The following is a 15,979-nucleotide window of genomic DNA, read 5'->3' as shown; positions in this document are numbered from 1 at the left end:
TGGTAATTCTACTTGGTTTCTGCATGAAGGAATTTGCCATTTGTCCACCCACAACTGAAGACACATGTTCAAAGAGAATTTTTGTATTTCCATTTTAATTAAATATTGAGTTTGTGAACCTCAACATGGAACATAACATGAACTATAGACTATATGGAAAATGAAATACCTATACCTTCCTGAGCCTGTAGTTATGAAACACGGCAAGATAATTCTTTCCTATCGAGCAGAAAAATCCAATGCCAGTGTTGTTTTCAAACAGTAAAAGCACAAAAAGCATGCCAATCATGCACTGAAAATCTACAGCTGGAGTTTACTTCTGATACATTAATACCACAAAGGGTCATAATATACCACTTTCTTCACTTAATTCCATTCTAGACTTTCAGTAAAAAACTGGTTGCTTTGGGGATTTTTTTCCCAGAGATTTATTTTGCTTAAAAAAATTATAATTTTATGGTGACACAGTTGTTCAAATCGCCCTTGCAAAACTTGACTAACCAAGTAAGCAGAGGAGATTATTTTCTTCTCTATGGAATTCTCTTCTTTTTCACTGTCTACCTACATCATATGTAATGCACTTATGGAGGTTCATTTAAACACACCAGTTTTAAACTAGAAAGGTTAGATGTAATCACTCAGTGTAATCACAGCAACAGAGAAATCAGAGCAGAACGCACAACTTAGCTGAAAAACCAGGTAGTAGATCTGATGGCAATTTTAAAGGTGTAGTGAAACCTCCCACACCTACTTCATTTGAAAGAGGGGGAAAAATCTCAAATAAAACAAAAAAAACGCTTTAAAAACTCCCCAAACACCTAACACCACTCTCTAAATTAAAGGATTGAGAAATATTGTTCTTGCAAGCACAAGCCCAGGTTATAAGGAAGTAAAAGATGTATTGGCAAAAAATGTGAAAGGCAGTATTACATTAGCGCGGTCAGCTAAGACAGACGGGGCCATTTGTCCAAGAGAATAACACCAGTTAGAAGCGGTGCATTGCAAAGAGATAAAAACTGCTTTCGGCAGACAACATTCTCCAGCTGAGCAGTAGGAATACTGATTCACACATACCTGCTGTCTCCCATTTTCTCCTGCGAGACTGTCATCTCCTCAGCTTTCTCAGCAGATATCCTCCACTTGGCTTTTTGCCTCTTTTTTTTTTTTCCTGTAGAAAGAAGAAAAAAGAAGTATTTCTGTAGTGCTTAAGGAAAAGTGCCAAAAATGGTGTAATTTATGATATGCTAGTGTTTTCCTTTGCATTCAGAAGTTAAGAACAAATGCAAAATCATCAGCACTTGAATGTGGTTGCTTTTGATTTACATATATTAAGATTCTATCATGATTTCCTATTATTTATTTCTGTAAACAAAATTGGATCCTGGTCACTAAACTATTAGCATTCCCTACAGTAACTTGAGTCAAATCATAAAAGCCAGAATATACAATTCAACAGTCAAAAGAATTTGAAACCAGAACTTGTATCAAATTGTGTGATCTGAAATTCTTACCTGCTCTTCTTTTTAGAACTAAAAATCTTACTGGGAGTGAAGCAAATATTTATCTTACCTACACCTAAACTTTCAGAATGGGCACATCTCACGCTCTCAGTTCAAACAATAGTATCTAGCCTTTTCCCTAGAATTTTCCCCATCCAGTTTCAAGCCCTCAGTTAATAGAGCAAATTATTATCTGGACTATTTCGTGGAATTTTTAAATGCCTACAGCATTGTTTTCTTCATTTCGGTGTACTACAATCCATGCAAATGCGGTATTTTACATTAAGGCTGCCATAGATAGAAGCTTAATAAGCTTTCACTTTTCTTCCTTTAGGGAAATATTCTTCAGGATCCCACTGTAAGAAGTACTGCAAAGCCTGAGAAATTACGTTGACAGCATTACACAAAATAGGGTTGGGTTTTTTTTTCCTCTTTTCATTCAGGTGTAACAGGACTTACGCCATCTAGTATGGTTTTTGTCACAACCAGCATAGCAAACAATTACATAATATTGCAATTAGTCGTGATAATTTTATACCAACCCACGTTGCAGGAACTCAAATTTCACAATTAAGTAACTTTTGTTCCTTGCAAAACCTGCAAAAAGGCTGTTTTGGTCATGGTCTTAATGAGTGGAAACTTGAATCATTTCACAATACAAACCAGAAGACAGGAGAATGCTTTGGTAGGTAATTTCCCATCCTGGCAGGAATATTTTGTGTTGGGAAGCTGTTGTTGAATAATTCAGGACAAAACCTAAAGATAGTAGTGTTTGTCTCAAAATCTGTGGGGCGAAGCATGAAAGAGAGATAATATTCTAACTGTAATACTTTATCCGAGCCAGAAGACCTTAAAGTAAGAAATCTCTAGTTGCGAATGCTGCAGTTATCTCCACAGTGCCGTAACTTTATCATTATATGGCAAGATAAAAGTTAAGTCTTTGCCTCTGCAAGGACATTAAATAACATCTTTCTCTCCATTAGCTTTTGCTGTAGTAGCAGTATTTATTCTCTGGGCAATGAATGAGAACCACACTGCTTACAGAATGACTCCAGGTTCTTAATGCACTAACAGTTTCAGAAAGGTTCCTGTGTCACTAAATTTAACCTTTATTTAATTATTAAGTGATAGCTCATGTGCCACACAGTTTTGAGCAAAACATTTAACACTGAGAAGAGACTTTTAGCAGTGCACTATAGTCACAAGTCATCACATAACTGTCTTCAGGGACAGGAAATCAAGTTAAAAAAAAAGGGACCCCATTCAACTTTTCATCTTCAACAGCACAGAGAAAGAATATCAGTGAGCCTTTAGGGAATAAAGAAGAGATGAACATTTCTAGTAGATGTTTTCCTGTTTGACACAAGCCTTCAAGAGGTTTGCCCTTAATGTACTTATTTGCACAGTGAATGTCAAGATACTTAGAATAATGAATAAAGACTACAGTTGCTACAGTCATGTGATCTAAGGAAGCACTAGAAACAAACAGCTCGAATTCACACCCTGATTCATTGTATGACCTTGAGCAAGTCACCCTACACTGATGCACAGGGAAGTAACGGGGCATACCTGGCTCACTAGGAATGGCTGAATGATTTGTCATTAAAGTCTACAGTTGTGAATAGTCTTTAAAAAGCGTAAGTGCCGTAGCTGTTAGGCCTACAGAAGGCTTACTGAGTCACCTAATCCTTCTCTCATACAGTTCATACAGTTGTTAGTACTCAAGCTAATAATTAAATACACCTTTCATAGGAGACAGTGAACCCAACTCCCACCTTTGTAACATCTTCCCACCTTTCCCAAGAGAGTCACTTGTAGAATTTTGCTCCCTTGTTTATTTAAGAGCCCCTTAAACATCAGTGGAAGTCCTACATTTAAATAATCCATTTACTAAAAAAAATTATTCATGCCAATTCTTAGCTGAAATAATCTCAAAATAAGCAGCTGTTCAAAGGAAGGTGTTGAAGATCAATGGTTTCAAGGTGCCAGACAGGATTTCACATTAGTCATCTCAGAAACCTCACACATCTATAGTCATATTTCTGTTGTCCCACATTACTGGTTTAGACAGCAAATGAGCTAGTGTTGTGCCAGGCATTAGAAACATACTTCCCAGACAACTGCCTAAAAGGTTTATAAATTCCACTTTCACATGCCTTCAAAGTGAAGCTAAAGCATCCAAATGAAAGAATCATCCCTTAAATACCCCCTTCCTGTTAATTTTAATTACAACAATTATTACTATCAGCAAGACAAAGATCACGTGCCACCTTGGAGGCATAAGTGCCAGCAGGATGACTACTTTCATAACCACCATTCAAGACAGGGCAGCTTGACCTCTCTGGGAGTGAAGTATCAATTAATTATCTTTTTACAGCCAATTCAATTACAGCACACTAATCACTTGTGTAGGACATCAAGCCAGAAGTTGGGGGCAGGGTGCGGTTGGGGAAAGGATGGAAAAAATACTGGCAGTGAACAACCCTCAGTGAGGATGACAAGGCAGCAGCAACCCGACAGTTGTTAACATCACGCAAATAGTTATTATCTGTTTGTAGCAGACTAAATGCTGTCATATCATCCTTATTTAACTGAACTTTTTTTAAAAAAATACAGAGTTACTGATCCTAGGGGTAACAGACATTCATTTAAAGGTGACCAGACACACTGCCTTAGACCTTGATGTTAGAGTCAATTCACCAAAGAGCTTTGTTCATTAAAGAAAAAAGAGGAAAGATTATCTATTCAGCAGAAAGAAAAATATATTTACCTTTTGTCAAATAAACTAACTTTAGCTCAAGTTACTGAGGACGATTTCACTTCTATACTGATCCCAAAGAAAATTATTGAATGCACTTTGCGGAATGTTAGTATATAAGCAAACGTATTAATTTATGATCACATTAGTATTGCTACGGAGGCCAAACTTAAAAAAAAAGAATGAGTGCATGTATAAACACATTAGTATATGCAAAAGACGTATGCAAATAAAACCAAAACCTGAATCTATTTAATTTCTGGCATTCATGAAATAAAGTGGCAGAAAGGAGTAGGTTAAAGAATCTCTTCTCACATCAGTTTCTGTTAAATGAGTCTTGCAACACTTAGTTCAGCACAGATAACAGAACGTGAAAGAAGTTATCTAGCCCATATCTGAAACAGCAAGGCAAGACTGCTCCTTTCTGTGGTCTTGATGGGCAGAATTTAAAGTATTAAAAGAACTCTGACAACACATTCACAGAAGTTAAGCACCTAACAGCAGTTGTGATGCTAAAAGTCTCACAGTATGGCCATAGTATAACTGACAATCTACTGACAAGTAGCAAAAAACTTCTATCCTCCCTTGCCAGTATGGTAACGATAGCAGTGAAGGACTCGTGCATAAGTTGAAAGAATGTACAAGGAACACCGGCAGTTTATTAGCCTACTCTGATTCATCTTCCTTACCGTAATTTTTAATACAGCCTGATTAAGGCTAGAACACACACCTATGCTATGGTGACACCTTCAATTTCTTTGTAGACATCATAGTGAAAGTCATTAGTACTTACATTCTTAAAAAAGGAGAGCTCTGAAAAGTCTATTACAGACAGCAGATTGACTTCTGTGACCAAAAAATACAATATACCATGCATCCAAGGAACGGAACACAGAGCCTACTCTTTTCTGGGTTAGGATCTCTTGGGATTTTAGGGCATTCATATTAAGGGTGTTCTGTATCACTCAGGAGTGCAAAGAAACTTTCAAAGAGGCCAGGTATGTAACTCTTCTGAATCTTCCCAAGTGCTTTGCAAAGAGGAGGCTCATACAAAGTAGATGTTAACCTTGCAAATTCAAATAAAAAAAATTATACTACAGCAAAGAACAGGAGCCATGTAGATTCTTCCCCCTCCCTATTCTATTCTGTAACATTAACAGTGTGCAGTTTCTAAAGGGCAGGTTTGTCTTTGCTCAGTGCTTTTAAAAAAGTATTCTGAAGAAAAGCACTGTTTGTTCCTCCTGCAGACTCATGAATGCATGAAAGGACATCCTACTGGAATTTCTCTGCTACTTTTGTCTATTCTGTATGGGTTCTTACATCACAAATCACGGCTTAAGTACCTAAAAATTCTCCCCTAGTACACCAAGCAATGTAGCCAACATCAGTCAAGTGTCCGTTCGGTGAGTGTCCCTATTAAGAGACATTCTCCTATTTAAGACTTGTTTGGAGACAGGTTTGTACATTCTGTACTGCACCTCAGCCAGTTATCAGTACTTTCTCTTCCAGAAGACTATTCTACACAATGTATTTTCTGCTGCCTTAATAGAGTACTGATGTTTGTGTCCATTTCCCACAGACAGTTCTGGTACCAACTGAATTTCCTTGAGAAAGGGGTTCTGCTGACAAATCTCTTGAATCTGGTACACAGCAGGAATCAACGTGAGAATAATACAGGTATTAGCCTGGAATTTAGTCAGAAGGAATATCTCCATAAACAAATAGTGGTGTCTTTAGCCACCTGAACATTTGAAATCCAGGATGGATTTTATGAAGCTTTAGTGCTCTGAGTACTACGATTGCAAATGGAACCAACTGCTGCTATGAAAGTAATCGTTACTATAAATGGTTAAAACCAAGAAATATTATTAAATGGCACTACAGGATTATCAACACCTAAGGGGAACAACCAACCACCATTGTCTTCTCCATGTGATAACGACAAGAAAAGCTGACCCTCACTTTCTATTACAGCGAAGGACAACCGAGTTCTCAGTCCCTCGTATGACCTACTTTGGGCCTTTTGAGGTGAGGCAGCGTAAGATGCTGAAACTTCAGTTTAGGCTGTCACACCCCGCGTGAGCATTACACAAAAGCAGGCGTAGTCACAACTCTTTCGTACATATACTTTTCTCTAAGATATGCCCCTGGTTGGTCATTGGGAATACGTGCATTGCCAGCCATTTTCAAAGAGGTAATTTAGCTCTAATGCCAAATTTATCAATGCTCCGCAAATAGGCAAAACACATTAACTATAAAACTGTATTTCCATAGTGAACATCACGACTGTTAGAATTAAGCAAATAATTCATTTTTTCTCCTTCCAACAGAAGTAAGCATCAACTTGTGATAATATTGGCTTTAGGTCTTCTAATTCAGTTTCAAAACTTCACTTCCCTTAGGGCTACATCTTAATAGGTCTTAGGCTAAAACTATATAACAACATATGCAGTATTCTAATTATGTCATTATTGTTAATTACATAAATATATGTTCGTATTAATACTTTATGTAAGTATTCCTTCTTAAACTAATGTTAAATAATGTCTGTGGCTAAACCTGGCTGCCAACACCAGAGGCTGCTGTCATTTGGGTTTAAATTTTTTTTTTTTTAAGAACACTACATTTTGCCAATGTTTTGAAAAAACAAAATCCCAGCCACTGTTCAGCTGTACATGACCTTTGGGACTGGTAACTCTCTGATACTTGGAGATCAAGTTTCTTAGTGTCACCTGTCAGAATGACAAGCCTATTTCCAGACATGCTTGATATCAACCTAATTCAATACCACCAGAATAAAACTTGTACCCTGCACACGTAGTGACTAAATCAGTGCCCATTTCTATCCTTTGAGAGGGGTCCCACAGCCATAAATGGCACAGGTAGTATGATAACACAGTATAGTTGGTGGGAATCTATGCCTTGCTTGCTGATACTCCTTAAATAGTTTTGATCTTTTTCATCATAAACCCTGTCTGGAAGGTACTTTTAAACACGAACACACTGCAAAACAATTTCTAGGTGAATTTATCTCTCGGTGTTGCTTTAAAAATACAGCCAATGTTAGAAAATGGTGTTCAAATTACCTATAATAAAAATTAACCACACACAGCTAGACCGCCAGTTTCCATAAGTAAAATCCATCGCATGCTGCTTATAGCAAACCCCAAACTTCCCTAATGTAAAACACAGGCAACATGTTCAACAAATAGTTTGCTTTCACTGCTGGTTGAAAAACATGAAACCATGAAGGCGCTGAGGCTGAAGTCAACTGCTAATGGAGAAAATTCGGTTCCATTAGTATCTTGCAAAGTTAACATCAGTTAACAAAAAACCCCACCAGCGTGTCAGAGCAAGGTTTTAGGTTCCTTTGACAAAACCCAAAGCATTTAAGAGCTAAAGGTTCTATATTATCCTTAGTTTATGCTGTTCAGCCCAGGTTGTCTTGCCACAGGGTAAAGCCCTTGTTCAGCATACTCATGCATTGTATCGCTTTGAGAAGGAAGAAAAAGAAGTGGTACTAGCCCAGTGTAACTATAGCATCGGTAAACAGAATGCCCCGAACCCAAACCAGGGAGGCTGAGTCAACAAGAATTCCAAGTCTGTAGCTCCAGTCACGGTTTACTCCCCAAAATTATCTTCTTAATGGCTGCATTTAAGTTTTCATATGCAGACAACATGCATTAGAAGGGATTTAAAGTACCATATGAGTTAGTATGTACATTTATATGAATAAAAGCTGCACCCATTTATCTCAACGGGCTCATACTCTTAGTGACACAAGTAAGATAGTAAAGATGATAAACCCATCCACCAGAAGTACAAAAAAGTCTCTGATTCAAGAGACCCTCGGACAAGTTTAGTTTGACCATTTAAGAACAGATTTGTTATATGTTCCACAGGACCTGAAAAGAATTAAATGGACGTACTTCCAGCAGGAGCAGTAACTCCTAGGCAGAGCAGAAGCTCTACTTCAATCAGCTATTCACCACCAAGCTTTTTAGCCAATTAAATCTGAATATTCACTACGAGATGTGAAATATTACAGTCTAGGTAATTTTACCTCCACATAACTTTTTCTTGTATTTGCAATATTAATTCATTTTGCCTCAAAATAAGCCAAATTAACTATTTCAGGGTGAAACAAAAAAAACCCACACCCCAGTGTCCAGACCAGCTTCAGTAACTAGGTCCAGACAAATAGTTATAAAGGGACATGAATCTTGCGTTCTGAATCTTAATGCAAACCCACTGGAGTTAATCATTACTACCACATCTAGACACCGCAACAGTTACACATTACATCCCCACAACAAAACCTCTACAGCAAGCGATGGAGCCCAAACCAGCCAGCCCATCCTGAAACCTGTCCTGCTGAGAAACCCACGCTCCGCATCAGGAACCTGGAACTCCAGCTTCCAGCAAGGGCTTCTCACTACTATTGGTCACTGCCTTTAAACTGTTAGAACACCTTTTTAATTCGATCTTTGGCAATTAATATTGAATTCAAGTGGTTTTAACTGAAAAAAGCAACAACAACCCCCCCCATCTTACAGTTAAGACTACAAAAATCTGCTATTTTTGACCCTAAATTTACCTTCCTTCTCTATATAGTAACTTCAGTTAACCAAAGATTTTTCTCATGAGAATGACTCTCATCCATATTAAAGCATTCTGTGGAAACAAAGACTTCACTCAGAGGGAGGGTTCACCAAATCTACTAAAATGATAATCATTTAATAAAAGTAATGACTACTCTGTATTTAAAGTATTTTCCCAGGCAGCACTTTACCATATTGTGTATTCCAAACAAAGTGCTATTGCGTAATCATTAACTCCGCACTACGTAGATTTTATGAAGAATATAATGAAAATTCGACTAAAATAAAGATTATTAAGTTTTCTTATGGATAAATAACATGTACACATATGCCTGTAGATTACAGGAGATATTTTTCTTGGCTATATCATAGTTCAGATGAGACACACAGTTTTGAGATGTTTAAAGGAAAAGCAATGCCACTATTTCATACTGAGGAAAGCAAGACTAGAAGGAAGTAATCTGTCCAATATCACTCGGACGATCTGGGCTCAGAACACAAACCCTCTTTTTACCTCCCACTCCCCTGTCCTGTTCACTGGATTAGGATGTTACACCAACCAACCATATTTTCAGAAACTACTAGACAAAAATTCTTATAGACATCCAAAACCAATGGGACTAACAGACATTTTAAAAACTACCCAATAGCTGTTGAACCTTAGACTCTGCCACAGCAACAACTGTTTTAAAACTGCGAGTATGTAAAACTGTCTTGGAAATGAGAGGAAAAATTATTCTGATTTTTCTCCTTATTGTAAATATGATGTAAGGTTATCTTCAAATATGAGGTTTTTTTTTTAAAGTGTTCTCAAATCCAATTTGAAAAGAATTGTTTGCGACATATACGCTGCAGCCAGTCAGACAATAACAGTTCTGCAATTATCGGCACCTGCGTTACAATTCAATGGATTTAAATTACCGAGGGGCCATGGCAGATACCCTACTGACAATAATTAGCATAAAAATGTTCTACAGTTTAAAGCTGTGGGTGGGAATTACAAAAGGTTAACAGACTAAATATAAAAATCTTTTTGAATATAAAATCAATGTGCTTTGTTACCAAAATCTGGGTACTGTAATTTAACCAAAATAGGGTTTAGAGTATCTGGCAATCTTCCATACGTGTGAGCTTGGCTTTTCTTTTAAGCAAAATGCCAAGCAGCCAATCTGAAAGTTTAAAACAAAATAAACCAAAGACTGGAAGGATTTGTGTGTGAGGTTTTTTTTTTTTTCTATTTATTTTTCTTAAGCTTGACACCAGAATGAACACCACTCTTATCAGGACTCAGAACAACCCTTTTATATAGGGTCAGATTCTAAATCCCAAATTATTTTATTGCATGATTTAGAGAGAGAAGTATTTTAGTGGTCAAAATAAAGTATGCTAGGAGTTTCTGGACTCAACTGAACTCTAATAACACACAGTTTTCTCAAAAGGTCATCACTACATCACAACATCCGTATTTTCAGAATTGGCATCTACTACTGTGTAGCTAGCAGGGGAAATAAAAAAAGAAATCTGTTTCTCATAATGCTTGGGACCACAGCTTTGTTTTATTTAGACTGAAGATACAAGCAGAGCAGAGGAAAACAAATTAAATTCGGCTCATTGAAAGTACTAAATCAATATGTTGAATTTGATGATAAACCAGAAGTATAATAGACATCAGCAAGAAGCATTTTCAGTAAAAATATAAACTTGATAAACCTAAAATTTTGAATAGGTTGTCCTAGGTATTCTTTGTTGATAAGATAAATGGTCACACAGGAGCTTTGGATCTAGGGAAATTCAAATGAATAACTTTGACATGAAAGCTTAATTCCCTTTTACCACCCAATAATTTATCTCTTTAAAAAAAATGATTAGCAAGTCTCAGAATAACATAATTACCTGGGAAGCATATCACAGGCTATAGAAGGAGCAGTAAAGCAAAGCAGATAGAATCTAACTGTACAAATCTCATAACTCCAAATTGATGCCTCATTAAATTGAGTTAACATGGATGTGCTTGACACATGCTGGGACTCCTTTTATCACAATTACTGCAACATCTCCAGCACTCCTTGCAAGTCTAATAGAATCAGCATGTTTAGGACTAGCCCAAGGTTTCTAATTGCAAAATCAGCAAACACGTTAATCATCACTTTGTTGCCCCATTGTTGTGAAAGGAGATTACAGATGTGTGTTAGAGATTACAGAGAGGACTAACAAATTGATTTAGCTACTGTACTACACGGTACTGTAAGATGCTTTTCATAATTACTTCTTTTTAGATATATTTCTGTAAGGCTACCAGTGCGCTAACATTTGTCTAACAGCTGAGCCAAGTTACCAACTTTTATACATATTCTAGTACAAACAGGACTTCTCTTCCTTCCCCCACCCAAGATTTCCTAATATTATATCTTATTTAATGAATATTAATGAATCCTTTAATTAATATTAAGATTACAAAAACCACAGATGAGAAGCAACCTCCTAACTGCAACACCCTTAAGGAAAAAAGGGGGCTTTCGGAGAGAAGGTATGAGGTAGGGGTAAGCAACGCAATGGAAAGAAGTGCTAACTCTCTCAGCTCCAGAGCTGTCATTATTCAGGCGTTACCACCCATGGAAGAGTAGTTAGAGGTACTCCATAGCGATCGCTGAGTAGTTTCAGGGGTTACAGGGAAGGTTAGCGTACGCTGAACCTTGAGCTTCCCCGTGCTCGCACAGAATGCCTCCATTCAACTACTGCACCCACTGGTTCTTCAGTGCTGAAAACCAAGAGACTCTTAGGCAGGTACGTTTTACACGAGAGAGAGTTAAATCCTTCTTTCCTGCACAAGAGAAGGGGGATTCCACTTGAATGATGATCAATTGCATTGCTGGTTCTTTTTCAATTTATAAGCTGCCTCTGTAAATGCACAACGAGAGACGTTGGTCTTGCGTTTTTCTTCACTCAGCCCTAACCATAAAACCCCAACTGAAGTAACTCTGATGCTTCTAAGGAAACAAAACAAGCACTGCATGTAAATACACATATGTATGTACATATATATGTTCATACATATGTACAATGCAGTGATCAGTCCATTGCAGCAGTAGACAGAAGAAGGTGGACTCTCTCTGGGTATGGAGGCACATATCCAGCCAGTCTCACTTGCAATAAAAAAAAATAAAGGCGGCGGGGAAGACAGATCATAATTGTTAATTATTTCAGAAGTTCAGATAAAAGAAAAGAATAAATCATCTGCACAGACAGATGTTTACCAAAGCTGTTGTTCACTCCAAATACAAGCTTAAGTACTACACTGCAAGAGTCTCGAAATGTTTGGAATGAAATAGAGTCGAGATGCAAGATGGGAGTGACTACAACACTTAATTCCATCAAATAAAAGACAACAATGGCTTCTGTTTTGGTTTAGACTCTCTATAGATGAAAGGCCTGAAACAATTTGCAACCATTTTCACCAATAAAGTAGGAAGAAATATGCCAGTCCTACCCAAAGTCTGCACCATATTTAGAGGAATAAGATTCCAAAAACCTTGATACAAAAGCCGTCAAAGGTATAATCTGCAAAATAATCACTTAACAATCATTTTCCCTATTATTTTACCTCCAGCTAGGCTGCACCCTCCTCTCTAAATGCTTTATACCCTTCTTCAGTATTCACCCTATAGAAATACAACAGTGTACTCCAGTTTAGCATATCCTTCCTTTTCTTTTTTTAAAACACCCATTGCAATATAAACCTTGAATAAAATATAAACTTGAGATTATTCATCCACACAAGCTACCACATGCAGAATGTGTAAGAATATGCTTAGATCTCATGGCCTTTAAAACTTCTTAGATGGTTTCTTAAGGGCTTTGAATGGAGATCGAAGAGTCAATACATCTGCATCCAACTGCAATGGAACTCGTTCCTCAGAGTGCAATCCCTGCACAGAGAATGCTGTTTAATACCAGGAAATGCTGCAGGATGGGGTCCAGCAAAAATCAGAAAAGATGGTCCAGCAAGAAGAAACAAAAATCTCCCACAACATAAACCTACCTGATAATATAAATCTGTGACAATGTATCTAACGTTCAGTGAAAAAGCTCACCCTGTTGCACTGAAACAGCAAAAGAAACATACCTACCCGCCAGAGGATAATCCTCAAGATCAGATTTTATAAACACACATTCACATGAAATACTGAAATCTTGAATTAATGAATTATGACCAAATTATTATTCTAAAGTTTCACATGGGTTTAAAAAACAAGAGCTTACATGACCATGGCTTCGCTTTTTTTGAACTGAATTTTCTCCCAAGGTCAACTGAAGTTCCCAGCTTTAGTATTATTCTTCCCCTTTCATTATCCCACAGGTCATTCGTCAAAACAAGCAGGTTCACTTGTGGTGTTTTCCTCCTCAAAGACGAAAAATAGTTATGGATCATGTGATAATTTTTTCGTTTTTGTCTATTCCTGCTTTTAGGGACATGCACAATAATTGTTTTAACATCTGGAAATGACACATTTTTCCAGCAGAGCAAGAGGTCCTGAGAAATGAGAGCAAATAAAAGCCAGAAACCATTCTCAGGTACATACAAGGATGACATGAGACAACTGTACGGGGCTCCCAAAATTTCGCTCTCGTCTTAGATTATGTAGAGGTGTGCACAGCAAAGGCAAGGTACCCCTATACCTGCTCTTGTCAAGCACGCAGGGAACTGCTTTAACTTCTCCCTTCTAATATTTTTTTTTCTTAAATTTGCAGGTTTCTTTTTATGTAAAGTATCCCTCAAATTTGTAAAGATTACTGTGCACATAGAGCAAAGAGACTCAAAACAAACATGGTAGTTTCTGTAGGTACCTACAACAGTGCTTCTGATGCCAATTTTTAAAAAAATGTTCACATAAACCCTGGCAATACAACAAAGATCCGGGATGAGCATTAGTAATATTTTAATCCAGCTGCTACATTTTCTTTTAGGTCCATTAAAATAATCCTTTCATTATTATTTGAGTAGTAGATTTAAAATGCATGTAGATATTTAGAATGCAGATTTCCCCTATTAATTTTAAAATATAAAGATCGGTCAATCTGTGGACTTGTAAATCTAAACAGTGTCATTTTAAGCAACATTAAAAGAAACTGCAGTGGAAAAGGCAGAGACTGCTGTTCTGTTACCAGCATTACTTCAAAACTGCATGAGATGAACAGTTAAATACTACAAAACCACACTTCGTCCCAGCAAGTACAACAGAGATCTCCTGAGATACTACAGAGAACCATGAGGTAGTGTGCTCTGGCCACCTAATCACAGTGTGTCTCTTGCCCTGATGCTTGTCCTGAGGGAGTTAAATGTGTACGTTTACATTCACAGAACTTATATATGCTAAGACTAATTTGTTCTTTCAGGCAACCACCTTGTGGTGCTGAGAAATCAATGGGAAGCAGTGATTCAGGAAGGGCTGCTCATCAGTGAAATGCCTCACTGCAGGCTCTAACAGATTCTCATTACTATACCCAAGTGTCTTTTCAGACCTCTAAGAGAACTAAAAGGGAAACTTAAGAAAATAAAGTTATTGTAGACAGTTTAGATACTAAATTTATATATTGTTGCTAATGAAAAGTTATTTCTCCCTGAATGAATAATTTACAAGAGTCCAAAACCTAGCATTTCTTTTCCCATGTCATATGTGGCAAAGTCAGGCTTCTTTACTTTTGAAATATGGTAATTACTACAGTGATGGGTTCACATAAAATTCCAGATAAAATGATCAAAATTACAATAAATACCTATCAGCTAAAAGAAGCAGAAACTGCTCTCTGAAATGGAGGCCAAATAATAACAAAGCTAACAACAAAATAGAGAGAAACCCAATTATAGCTGCAGTTTCCCCTGCCCCTAACCCAGGAGAACATATGACATGCCAGATTTAAAATAATCTAATTTTGCAGAAATTCTTTATTTATTACTGCCCGCAGGAAAGAGGGGGTAGAGTCAAAACCTTTTTTTCAGCAGAATATTTGTCTGTAGTGGAAATTACTAACAAGTCTTCAAAGAAGTCTTTGATGATCCTCAGGCTACCGCTATTGATGATGTCAAGAGTTTTTGCACTACGGGCTTCAGTGGAGAAGTAGGAAACATGGATGGGGAAGGAAGCTTTGAAGTTAGCTCACAGAGGCGACATGAAATATAAAACAAATCAGGTTAAGGCTTGATCACGCAAACACAGATGTCAAAGGTAAAACTGCTCTTGACTTCCAGCATGAGCAGAATCAAGTACTCAACAATGCTTCAAAAATATAAACAGATTGTTCTGAGTCTTCAAGATTAAAAACACAATATCTGTAAGGCTAAAAATTAAAAAAGGCACCTGATACGGCTGTCATTCCATTGTTTAACACAGATGCTGTCTGGTCAGCTGTCCACAGTATTCCCTAATATTATTAGAAATCAAGTATTCAGGGTTGAGGCTTTTTGTTTTGTTATAAATATATTTACTTCCTGCTGCTTCCCGTAATGGACATGATCGTCTAAGAAGCATAATCTTTTTTTGTTATCAAAACCTCACTTAAGAAAAAGAAAAATTCTTGCCACCCATGAAAAAACGTTCCATGCTTTTCCACTGAAAACACTACTAACATGCATGTGACTGACCTATTACATTTTCTTTTAAGACATTCTCTTTCTTGGAAGTACAAGTGGTGAGTCAGTTGTTATGGTAACTATTTTTATTTTCCTTTTTTTTTTAACTAACATATGACAGCCTGTGTGTCATCTGATGCTGTTCTGAATTAAGTAACACATTCACTTTTGTCAAATAGTCCAAAAAGGGCTTCTTGAATGAGGAAATAGTGAGGATAAAGCAGGGTGTTTTTCCCAGGTACCCTGCTTTAGCAGGTATAAAATTGCTGCAAATCCTTACATTATAACATGTCCGACTACATATGAAAAGATGCAGGTTTGGCTTGGCCCTCCTGCATGCTCCAAAGATAAATCATCATATTTACCCATTTCTTGGTAAGTTTCAAAGTATAAATTTCTGTAAAAGACAATCTCTCACCACATAAACTTTCTCACTATTGATGACTAAAATGTCAATTAATCAAGTACTGCCAATTAAAGGACAATCCCCAAA

This window comes from Phalacrocorax carbo, chromosome 20 (assembly GCF_963921805.1).
Source record: "Phalacrocorax carbo chromosome 20, bPhaCar2.1, whole genome shotgun sequence".
Classification (NCBI taxonomy): Eukaryota; Metazoa; Chordata; class Aves; order Suliformes; family Phalacrocoracidae; genus Phalacrocorax; species Phalacrocorax carbo.
Note: the sequence above shows the minus strand (reverse complement) of the source record.